This window comes from Nyctibius grandis, chromosome 5 (assembly GCF_013368605.1).
Source record: "Nyctibius grandis isolate bNycGra1 chromosome 5, bNycGra1.pri, whole genome shotgun sequence".
NCBI lineage: Eukaryota > Metazoa > Chordata > Aves > Nyctibiiformes > Nyctibiidae > Nyctibius > Nyctibius grandis.
The window spans coordinates 46,459,873-46,472,620 of record NC_090662.1 but is presented as its reverse complement, the minus strand read 5'-3'; the positions used below and the strand labels follow the sequence as shown (position 1 = coordinate 46,472,620).

The window sequence follows — 12,748 nt, the reverse complement described above, 5'->3', positions numbered from 1 at the left end:
GTGTGCATGCAGTAAAGGCAAGAGGGAGAAGTAAGGAGTTTGAAAGGCTGCAAGCATTAGCCCAGTCTGCCTATCTTTTTCCCTCTTTCATCTCCCAGGCCCTATCTCCCCATCTCCATCTCTAGACTGCTGTTCTCATCCCCAGTTCGCTCCCAAGACCACCTTCTTTGTTAATCTATTTGCCTGTGTCAGGTAGCAGAGAACATTAGTCTAAACTATTGACACCTGTAGAAGAAGTTATATGCAACTGACTGTTACCAGATGGGAGTTTTGGATTATAGCTCACTAAAGCCACTTTCCAAGTGTCACTGGCTTGGGCTCACCCCGTGAGCTGCGGGTACAGGTCTGTGCATGGTGGTAGTTGTACTCCTCATCACCAGTTAAGGCACAGGCAGAGGAACAGGCACCTTTCCATCTCTTCCTCTGCCTCTTCTACCGTATACCCTTGACACACTTCCACAGATCTCAGTTTACCCCATTTCCCACCTCTCCCTGCCCTGCTTTACCTGATGAAGAGGTAAAGAGGTTTATTCCCTGTACTCACTTGAGTCTCTGTGGTCCCCTTTATCTACCCTGATGATCTGGCAGGCCTCAGACCATCCTTACAACCCTGTTGAGCTGGGGAAGGTACAGGACTTGTCTCGTTCCCTCCACAGTTGGAATTCCCAACCTGAATCCTCAAAGATACTGGAAGATTACAAGTAGAGGCATCACTGGGATAACAGTTTCATAAGGGTTAATATCATGGTATAACTGTCGCTGGTTATTTACACATATTGCAATCCATATTGTTAGAGAACTAGTATGAACTTTAATATTCACATCCCTCAAAGCATTTGGCTTAAATGGATACTTCATTTCCCCAAGTAAAAGGCAAGACGAGGCTTGATTGTTAAGTACCGCTCTCTTCAGTGAATCCTACAGTAGGAATTATGAATCTTCACTCTCTTTTCTCCTGAACAAAGCTGTTGCAGTATTATTTGTAGAGTGAGGCTCTGAATAGAACTATGGCTAATAGCTAATATGTTTTCATCACCCCATGCATTGTGTCAGGCTCCTCAGGGACGAAATTTCCACTTTTGATGCTTTTTGGAAGAGCTGGGTTTTCTTTTGCCATAGAAATTGCAAGCCTAAATTTACTGTTAATACTCTAATCATGAACTTTCTATAGACAAACCTATTTTTCTGGAAATTACACAAGCGTCCTCTAGCTCATCCTCTAAAATGTCATAATACTGATCAGAATGGTTGAAATCTTAATTTGGTGCTCTCTGCGGAAAACATCTACAGTGACATGATGAGTGTATTATCTTAGCCAAGCGTGCATTTTGTTTCCCTGTTTACAGTGTGTTGGCCTGTGTAGAGCCCAGACAGTTCTATTGAGCAATGTTCTAGCTCTCCTTTACTATTTCCATTAACAGCTGGACTTGCTGCGCTTTCCTACCTTGTAGCTGAAAGAGCTTAGGAAAATCTGGCAGGTTCCTTGACATGCAGCTAGGTTTTTTAATTCTTCATTACATTTTAAAAATCCCTGCTGGGGAATGAATTTTCTGACCATTCAAACTCAAGCAAGTCAAGGAGTCTATTAAATTAATGGCATCTTTCATTGCTTTAAAATTCAGAAGGGGCAACGTATGACACCATTTAAGAATAACGAAGGGGAATAAGCCTGCAAGCCAAGGCAGCGAATAACAACACTGCTTTGCACAAAGCCCAGTTTCAACCCTGAGCACTGCAACTTCATATGGCTGAAACTACTGCCACAGCTGAAAAGTCAGTGCCTTAGAAGAAGACTTTTTCTTGTCCATAACTGACAGTATCTGCCCAATAAAAGAAGTGACAAATTCTAGAGGTACCTACTTATGACCAGCATTCATTTTGTTACTATTATGCTATTGTAGAGTTTGGATAAATCCTCCAGGCACCAGAGATAAGTGATTTGGAGGGTTTCCTAAGGAGAAAAAAGTTGGGGGACATTATTAGGAGACCTCTCCTCCCTCTAAACAAATACTCTCAACAGCAGTAATTATGTCTTTCAATGAGGTAAGGTACATCAGTCAGAGACTAAACTGTGGTCATAATGACTGTAATAAAGTAGTGAATATCATCTGAAATGATTCATAGAAACTGCGATAATTTAAATTTTATCTAGATTGTGTAAACATATAGCAGTAGCCAAAAAAATTCTCAACCTTAAATTCAAAAACATACACAGAAAAATCCCTAAACTATCAGTGATTTTCCACTGCACTAGAGACTGTGAGGAGTCTGTCTATGCAACCTTAATTAATTTTGTTTGATTTTATGAACTCTATTTATTAGTATGACCTTTGGTTTCCTTTAAAACTTTCTTTTTTGTGGTAGAAAAAGGCAGTATCTTTGAATCTGAAACAGGAACATCAAAGACTGTCATCAAAGAGACAGGCTCTTCAAGAAGAACAAAAAGAGACGAATCACCAACCACATCAGAGGGCTGAGCTGAGCAAGTGAAGGACTGGAAAGACATGCTCTCCCTAAGGATGCTGAAAAGCATCCCAGCAATGGTGATGATACAAGAGGGAGGAGTTTGCTGTCAGATATTTTTGGGTTTTGTACACAGCTGTAAATCTCCTCAGTTGTTAGCAAGCAAAGCTACCAAAAGTTTAAGAAGGGCTTTAGCAAAGCAGACTAGTTTATGCCTTTTATTTGGTCAAAGAATTAAACCAGGGACTCTACTTCAGTAAGTTCTGGGTAGTGCATGCAAGAACTTTGTGGTTACTCTGCAGTGGTGTCAGGTTCAGACTGAATATCGAGAGCCAGGGAAGTGGTCTGTAGCCTTCCAGAAAGGGGTAATTGTAAATCATCTTTTTTCCCCTTGAAGGTGTGCCTCACATGCCAAAACTAGATGTGGTTTCTATGCTTCTGCCCTCATCATATGGAATTCACAATGTCCCAGTTGTCCTTTGGCAAAACAAGTTCATATTCCACACCCATACAGCTTCATTTCAGAGTGCTGTTTCCTGTCAGTGAGAAAAATATGCTTTGCTTTCTAGCAAAACTTACAGCTTTTTATAGGCCAGTAGATGACTATCACTTTCAATCTTTACTGGTCTGGGCTCAATTATGACCAACAATATAGTTCAGAAAATGTTCCAAAATCCTGCACCCATTCCGATTTCTCTCCCCTCCTCTGCTGCTTCTATTTCAGCTGCTGCTTTTTTTTTTTTTCAAATAGCTATAGATTTCATTCTTGCTTTGGCAGCACATATACTAAAATTGGAACGACACAGAGAAGATTAGCATGGCCCCTGCGCAAGGATGACACGCAAATTCGTGAAGCGTTCCATACTTTTAAATAAGCCAGAGAGTGGTGGTCAATGGGACAGAGTCCAGTTGGAGGCCTGTGTCTAGCGGAGTCCCTCAAAGGTCGGTACTGGGACCAGTACTATTCAATATATTCATTAATGACTTGGATGAGGGATATTAGAGGCACTGTCAGCAAGTTCGCTGATGACACAAAACTGGGAGGAGTGGCTGACACACGGAAGGCTGCGCAGCCATTCAGAGAGACCTGGACAGGCTGGAGGAGTTGGGCCGGGGAGAAATTTAATGAAATATAACAAGGGCAAGTGTAGAGTCCTGCATCTGGGCAAGAACAACCCCATGTATGAGTACAAGTTGGGGACAGACCTGTTGGAGAGCAGCGTAGGGGAAAGGGACCTGGGGGCCCTAGTGGACAGCAGGATGACCATGAGCCAGCAGTGTGCCCTTGTGGCCAAGAAGGCCAATGGCATCCTGGGGTGGATTAGAAGGGGTGTGGTTAGCAGGTCAAGAGAGGTTCTCCTCCCCCTCTACTCTGCCCTGGTGAGGCCGCATCTGGAATATTTGTGTCCAGTTCTGGGGCCCCTCAGTTCAAGAAGGACAGGGAACTGCTAGAGAGAGTCCAGCGCAGAGCCACGAAGATGATTAAGGGGGTGGAACATCTCCCTTATGAGGAGAGGCTGAGGGAGCTGGGTCTCTTTAGCTTAGAGAAGAGGAGACTGAGGGGTGACCTCATTAATGTTTATAAATATGTAAAGGGCAAGTGTCATGAGGATGGAGCCAGGCTCTTCTCAGTGACATCCCTTGACAGGACAAGGGGCAATGGGTGCAAGCTGGAACACAGGAGGTTCCACTTAAATTTGAGGAAAAACTTCTTTACGGTGAGGGTGACTGAACACTGGAACAGGCTGCCCAGAGAGGTTGTGGAGTCTCCTTCTCTGGAGACATTCAAAACCCACCTGGACGCGTTCTTGTGTGATATGGTCTAGGTAATCCTGCTCCGGCAGGGGGATTGGACTAGGCGATCTTTCGAGGTCCCTTCTAATCCCTAACATTCTGTGATTCTGTGATTCTGTGTGATTCTCTCCCCCTAGATAGCTGCCCAGATTTAATATAAGCCATTCATTGAAACACCTAAAAAAAAAAAACCCAAACCAGGCAAAATCTAACAGAAATAGTGACTGTTGATTCTGTCATTTCCTGATATCTGAGTTCAGAGCTTAGCTGTCTTACCAAGCTTTTAACAAAGCTTTACTTATGCAAGTTTGAGAAGGAGAAAAAAACCTTAAAATCTAAGGGGTGAATTTCCACTGAGCTGTGTCAAGAGTTGCCATTTAAGGATGCTGGGAAAACAGTTTCCTGGGAGAGTTCACAGCTTATTGTTTAGTCCTTGTTCAGACTCATGGTCATGGGGTACAGAAATGCTCTCTCCTTTTATCCGTTCCATTATATTTATGTTCATCTCCCCAGTTCTTGAATCTTGCCCACCTCCATTCTTCCTTTCTCTCCAGTGTCTATCTCTGTTATCACTCCTAAAGATGCCTCCCATTCTCTTTTGCCGCTGAACAGAAGCTTCCTCATTTTTTTCTCCTTAATTACTCCTCCCTTCAAGTAACTTCCCACTCTCTTTTTTTTGTTCCCTTCTAGATCTTCTGTTTCAAATTAGTTGTTCCCAGTTCTAGGTCTCACCTTTGTCCTCTGCTTTGTCATCTCCTCTGCATGTCTCCTACCCACAGTTCCTCACTCCTCTGTTTTGGTTCAACCTTTTCCCATTGATGAGAAAAAAGATGTTTTTTAGCCTAGCTTAGAGCTTTTCAGGGGCCAGTAGATGAGAGATGTTCTGTGGACAAGGAGATGGGCTGTCAAGTCCAGGCCATTGGCAAAACCAGGTCATGAACATCTGAGAATTGCTACCAGATTTATAAGTTACTACTGAACATAAACACATGGAGTTTGGGACAGCTGTAGTTGATTTTTACAAAAATAGCAAGAGATTCTGTCCTTCAAAATGATATAACACCCTGTTAAGTTACAATTTTCGGCTCCAAGGCTTGGAAGCAGTAGAGTTTCTCAGTCAAACAGCTGCTAGTATTTTACCTTTTTAACATGGGAAAAGTGTTGCTTTATTAGTAATCTCAGTTCTGGAAACATCTTAAACTTTCACAAAGAAATAAATGATGCACCTGAGCAGGGAAAAACATTATTCTGAACCACTCAAGTTGTTAAATGTTATAGGCAGTTAACAACAGGATCTCACAGTATGGAGTGCAGGGTCTTCTTAGCCCTTTAGGTGCACCTCTTACAGTGATGATTGCCTGGTGTAGTAGGGAGTTGAATACAGTCCTTGTAAATTTAGTACAATATTTCAAATGCGTTTTCTGAAAGTACAAGTCCTTGGTGGTTGTAGGCCGTACATCTCCCCACTTTGTGTTCTCATCGTATCAAATCCTTTAAGTTAAGTGACATTACTCTCAGCCTGCACTAAACAGTGCTGGTGATTCACTATGCTGCAGTCTTCCTTTTAAGTCTGTACTGAGCCAGTACTCCGATGAGGGTTTGTTAAAGAGCACCCTGATGATGCAGGTCTAATCCTTTGATGGGACCTACCATTGAGATGTGACCCCTTTTTGATCATTTAATACTCATAGCAATTTTTCTGAAAGCCACAGTTTACCTCTTAACCTGGATATCTTGGACAAATTCCAGCTCAGGAACAACATGCTGAAAACTGAAATCCCCAGACAGTTTCAGTGATGGAAACCAAGTTACTGTTTAAATTGTTTATTATTTATGAAGACTTCAAGCAGCAGTTGTCCTCTACACCTGAGGTAATCACCTCTGATGATTCCATCCTTTACTGAGTACTCATTACATATCTGTTCTCTGCATCTTAGGGGTGTTATGAAAAATTATTATTATTTCAGTCATTGTAAAGGCACTGCAGACTTTTATGTAAGAGGTGCCATGTAAGTGTTAAGTATTATTGCATTGCTTGCAATGTTATTACATAGAGCCTGCACCTAGATCCATATTAGTTAAAAAATACAGTTCACAGGCACCTAGAAAGGAATTCTTTCCATGGGCTGGGAAAACAGGGTGCTAAAATATCTTCATTTGTGAACCTGGCGTATAAATACATAATCACTTGATTAACTAGAAAGCAGCATTAAAAGAAGCTTGTTACATTTCCTATTTTGTATGCAATAAACAATAACTAGAAAACATATTTAGAAAATGGAGTTGTAAAATGCCTTTTGGAAAAAAAAAAAAAAAGAGAACAGAGCTTACAAGAATCTTTAAAGGAGACCAGTCTTCCAGAATGAGAATGAGTCATCTATAATCACACATCACATTTTCTAAGCAGTTCTTTGTCAGGTGTATATGTTTAATTTCCTGCTGGGTTTTTAATTCTGCCAGATAACGTGGTGGAAAAAGGAAAGATGTTTGAGTCATGAGAATTTTTTTGTTGTCCTTCCTTCACTCCCCCTCTTTGAAACTGTCATTTGGATGGCTCAGATTTTGGGCTGTTACAGTGCCAAACAGAGAGAGGCAGTTAACATTTGCAGCAATAGATTCAGACTCCTTACAGTATTTTACTTTTCCTCTGCTGGAATTCTAGCAGACTTTATTTTTTTTTACCTGTTGTCCTAAAAAGCAATGGAAAAAGTCTCCTGATCCAGTGCAAGCCATAAATCTGCTATGGCCTCTGGCCATTTTAAAGCTCTGAACCACAGTGCAGAGAACAACTGCAAACAAGTGCGTGACTTCAGAAAGCTGGACACTTCTCCAGCTATTAGAAAGGCATGGTGGAGGCGTAAGTTTAGAGGGGCTCTGGTGAAAGTCTCTCCACAACAACCAAGTAGGGAAAAATAAGGAAAGGCGAGTTGTCTCCCTTCCTCACGCTGCATTAAAATATATTTTTTAGTAAGACTTATGCACCTCTTAGACCTTTTGCATCTTTTACTTAGTAATAGCAACCTCTCTAAGAAAAGGAAAAAATTCAGGTATTTGTACTGTTAATAAATCTTCCTTTGATCCTGCAGAGATTTAGAGTTTTCTTAACTGTCAGAAATGACTGACTGTATGAACAGTTGATCTTTCAACCAGTGAGACCTAGAAGATGACGAGTTTTCCATATTCCCTGTCTGAACGTCAAGGAGTCAGACTGTAGCTGCTGGGGCAGCCCTGAAGAAAGAGTATTTTCCTTGTAAGAACCTTTTCAATAACTTCAATTATGATCTACAAATTGAGGTATTTCTGAATTGCTCTGTGGTCTTTGCCCTTAATTTAAGTTTTATTGCTCCAAAAGGGTTGTCTGGAATCTAGATCTCTCTCACAATGCACAAATGGGAAAATAAGCAGCAGCCTGCATGGATTTAAATCACTCTTCCAAATACTCCTAAGGCATCCGGCTCCCCTCTATGTACCTGAACAGGAGTCTCTCAGAACATTAGGGTGTATAATCCTCTAGTAAGTGCTAAGTAGGCTGCTATTTTTGCAAGCAGAAAGAGCTATTCTTTTCCCTCCCTCACATTGCCCTCCAAGAACATGGTTTTCACAGGAGCAAAATGGAGACTCTATTTCAAGTCTCTATAAAAGCACACACAGAGAATGAAAAAAAAAATCAATATGAGCCCCTTTGGCAGCTGAAATTAGATGCTTCATAATGCTGTACCAATCTCACCGAGCATCATGTACCTCACCTTCTGTGCCTTTTCACTTTTTTTTGCTCCTTTACCTGTGGGAATAAAATACAGTCTGGTTGTTTTTTTTTTTTCCGGTCAACTTTTCGTATGCCTTACGATTTTTTTTATTAATAATAAAAAAAAGTCACATCCTAGATCAATTCCTAGTTCAATTAGATTGTCACGGAGCATGTTTTGGTTATATCCTAACCAAACTAAAACAGTACCTTTCATGAAAGCTCACTGCTGAGGAAGATGCACAGAGCAGGCAGAAACAGTATGCTTGATAGGATGCTCTGAGACTAGCTGAGGGAACCGGATTTTGAGATATTCCCGAATGTATTAGCATTGTACTGGTGAAATCCCTCCACAAGGACTACTGAACTTGCAGTGGCTGTGTAAAAGTACTTTTAGATGATCAGCTGGAAAGAACGATGTCAAGCACAACTTAGAAAATATTTCTTTACCTAAAGGGTGGTCAAACACTGGAACAGGCTTCTTAGAGAGGTGGTTGAAGCCCCAAGCCTGTCACTGTTTAAAAGGCATTTAATAACATGCTTTAACTTGGTCAGCCTGAACTGGTCAGGCAGTTGGACTGATGGTTAAGGTCCCTTCCGACTGAAATAGTCTAGTCTGTTTTAACTTTAGATTATGCTATTTTGAACATCCTATGTATCAATTCTTCAGAGCTGCATGTAAACTACAACTTTTTCCAGTGATAACCAGCAAAAGACAATACTGTTGAACATTCCTACGAGAGAAGAAGTGTGTTTCAGTGGTTATCTGTGCCCTTTATTGACCTTCACAATACTGATTAAATCAAGAGGCCAAGTACTCCATCTTGTTCAACATGCTGCCTGACTGAAGCAGCGTGGAGCAGCAGGAAAAACGTGCTGAGGAACACACCAAGGTTTTTCTGTCAGAGAAACAGAAGGTGGTGCAAAGTCTGGGTACAAGGGCAGGGAAACCTAGCTCAGCCCTTCTGTAACAGAGCAGCTTCTGCGGGACAGGGCAGGGGGAAGTGGTTAAAAGCTGGCCAGTCTGCCCACTCCAATATTAAGATGCAGAAAAAAGTATTTTTTGAGTGGAGTAAAATTTAACTGTTTTATGTACAAGAATCCCTGATCATTGTCTTAACTTACTTTCTGTTTTTTCTTTTCTTAAAGAGAGAAAAAACCATTGACATAGATTCAGAAAAGAAGGATGTGATGATGCTTGTTATTAGGGCTACCAAAGTAAAACTTATATAGAAGTTGAGTCTAGTATGTTAGCATTTTTACTTGTTAATCTCAGCACATTGAACTGTTTAATAGTATCTAAGTTTATTAACTGATGTTACCAACAGCAATACAAGCTAAATTTCAATCCCTATATTTCAGTCAATTATTGGGTGACAGTATTCTGAACTGCAGGTGAGGCAACAGGTGTACTCCCTGCATAGCCTGTACCCCTGCCAAGGGTTACAAAATGTTGAATTCTGCATCTGTGACCTTTATGTAATGAAAAAGGTAATTTTAATGATAGGACATCTGCACTAAGCCATATGGTGAGCTAGAAATGGTGTGATCACCACTCAAAATATGTTGCAGAGATATTATTCTGGTGCCACATGCCCTCTGGTATCTTCAGGCAGAGTCTTATTTATTGCACAGTAAAAGCATAATCATTTGAAGAAAAATGACCTGGAGTACTTAAAAATAAATTAAATACTTAAACAGAAATATTTGCTGCTGGATCTGAAGACCATATCATGGACATTGCTCTCTTACATGCCCTTACCTTTGGCTTGGGATGCACATAGCATTTGCTGCAATCCATCATAGGACCAGTGAAGCTAGGAGCTCTCACAAGTAATGAATTAATGAGGCTAATTAGAGAACTGTGGGTTATTTTGCTCCTGTTTGCATGGCATCATGATTTAAGCCCACAATATTGCCCAGATGCCAGTCAACTGGATGAGAAGACCCCAAATGGTGGGCAGCCAGAAGAGGAAAGTTCCTTCAAATGGTAGGTGTCCAGTGCACCGAACATGGAAGAAACTGGCCTAAGTCTTATATTTGTCCATGAATGTCTCTCTGCCTTCATACAGCAGGAATTGTTCTGCTTAGTGATGCAATATAAGAAGTCCCCCTATGCAGTTGGAGTTGGTTTTTGGACTACATGAGTGCTGGAACAAGATTAAAATCCCGAATAAATAATGCTTGTGTAAAAAACACAGTCCAAAAGACCAGGAGAGCCAGTTCGCTTGTTCTCAAAAGCTGCCCTACTATTGTTAAGCGTATTAAGAGGATTAGAATCAGGATGTGCTGAACACATGTGAAACACCTGTGATAAATGCTCTGAAAATAACTCAGCAGTACAGAGCCCTTACTGGGTCACAAATTACTTGATTAAACCTGGAAAAGCCAAGGCTGTTTTTATTTTTCTTTATCAAAGCTGTGATCGTTTTTTTCATCCAACAAACAATGCTTTAATGTTGAATTTTAATGGGATTCTTATCATTCAGATGCAGAATATAACATTTTAGTGATTGTCCTTGTTTTTTCTAACATTGTTATTCCAATGTTATATTTGAAAAGCTTGATGAATGGATAAAATGAAAGAAAATGTGAAGTATTTCACAGAAACAAAGAAAGCCCATTTCCAAGAGGATTCTTTGATTTCGGGAAAAGTTGTCCTTCCTTATTATAAAAGACAGCTTTTGATTGATCTGTAAAGTTTCCTCAGGTTAAGAGATTGATAGCTTTGGCCCAGTAAGGTGATTTAAACTTGGCTCTGAAATGGGCAAGCAAAACTACCGTATTTTTTTTGGAAAGAATCAGAGATAATGAAGAAGATTACAAACAAGGACATGTAGTTATGGTGGGTGGCTTTTCTTTCCTCAAAAAGCACATTCCCTGGAAGATAATTAATAATTACGAGAAATTTGGACTTGTTGCACAAAAATTTGGCTTTCAGTATCATAATGAAAGATCATGAATTGAATATCTTTAGAGGAATGGTTTAGAAACATGAATAATCAACTAGCAAAACTTCTAATCTACTAATGAGATTCCCAGGGAGCTCTCCAAAGCTTTACCTCTTAAGTAGGGGCAGGATTTTGTCTTGCGAGCTTGCACGTCTGTGGTCTTTCTGCTTGCAATGTCTGCTCTTACAGCAGAGGCATGTGGAAGTCAGCCTGAGCGCTACCCAGACAGGCAGTGTTCAAAAACTAGGTTTTAACATTTCTGCCTAAGCCTACAGAAAAAAACAAACTCCCTGTGGCTATTTTTTCAACTGAAAAATCCATCTAGAATATTCTGCAGCTGCAGCCTGAACCAGGCAGCCATGGAAGGAAATGGGCAAGGCTGTTACTTCCACCAGCTCCTTCCTTCGCAGAGTGCTTTTTGTCAGTAAACACTAATAATGTCCTTGCAGTGCATATAGACTATTGGACAATAAGAACGTACTGCGGGGAATCGATATTTCCCCTGAACTCTAAAAGAAGTCTCCCCACACACCAGTTTAACTACAGGATTGTATTTTCAGCATCTGTGCAGTTAGTCTCCAGTGAAATACTGTGTTCGAGAGACCCACTAATTTATTTCTGCTATTGCCAACTGACTTACCCTGTATATTAATAACAATCATGTTTGTACAAATGGGTCCATTAATTCAAATTTCATTTCCTTTTCAATTGGTAATACATGTAAAGAACAATAACCAATGCAACATAATTTTACCCATGGCTATTATAAGTGGGTACACAGTATCATATTTATTTCCTTCTAAAAGCATTGCTTTTAAATGAGGAAAGCATATTACAAGAATGTTAGCTTTTCTCCATTCCTCCATGTGTTGCAAAGATGTGGGAAGGTTGGGGAAGGAGGAGCCGTTTAAGCTCAAACTGGAGTTTGACATTATTTGAGGGCTTGATCCAAAGTCAGGGAAACATTTCCTTTTACTTTACTTTGTGAGGGTTTTGTATGGGCTCATAATGAGCATTAACAAAGATGCCCCAGCAGACACAGAAAGAGAAAATGTTCTGGAAACTGCACTTTCTCTTTGTCACAATAAACTGAGTTTGTGTTTAACTGAGTCATTATGGGAAAGGGAAGAAACATATTACAAAGCATGTTTAACTGAGTCATTATGGGAAAGGGAAGAAACATATTACAAAGCATGACTGAAAAAATACTGTGAATCTCAACACAAGAAAAAACTTAATTCTCAACCCACATCTCCTGTGCCAAAAAAAATTAGAAAACATTCTTTTATGAATTAAATTAGGATTGTTTTTCAAACTAGGAGCACAGAAACGGGTCAACTCATAGTTGCAAACAAGTGTTAGATTGTACAGCAGGGAAGGCAAACAAGAAAGTTAAAACTACCTTTGGGAAACTCAAGCCGTAACACTTAAGGAAACAGAACAGAGTTGTACTAGCCCTTGAGTTTTTAATAGACAAAACCCTGAATAATGAGGAAAAAAACAATTAGATCCTTCTTTACAGGCAAAATACTAAGAGGATCAGATGATCTTGTTTCTATAAGAAAAAAGAGCAGTTACTGAGGAGTTCCTGGTGGCCTAACTAGAGTTTCAAAGCTAGGGTCATACAGATTCCCGCATAGAAAATCCCAAGAAAAAGCACTTCAGTCCAACATCAATACTGTCATCTTGCATGGTCAATACCTGTAAGTCAAATTCATCACTTACATCCCATTGCAACTGCTCCCATGAATCTGAACTATAAATTGTTTTTTTCAATTGGATTTGCTAAATACTG

The 12,748-nt window shown here is 40.2% G+C and overlaps 1 non-coding gene across 1 annotated transcript; it reads left to right on the top strand.

The window, feature by feature from the left end:
- Positions 1-3,229: 3,229 nt before the first annotated feature.
- On the top strand, positions 3,230-3,332 carry LOC137664482 (U6 spliceosomal RNA). Its single transcript, XR_011048330.1, has one exon. It is a non-coding gene; the product is annotated as a U6 spliceosomal RNA (small nuclear RNA).
- The last annotated feature ends 9,416 nt before the right edge of the window (positions 3,333-12,748 follow it).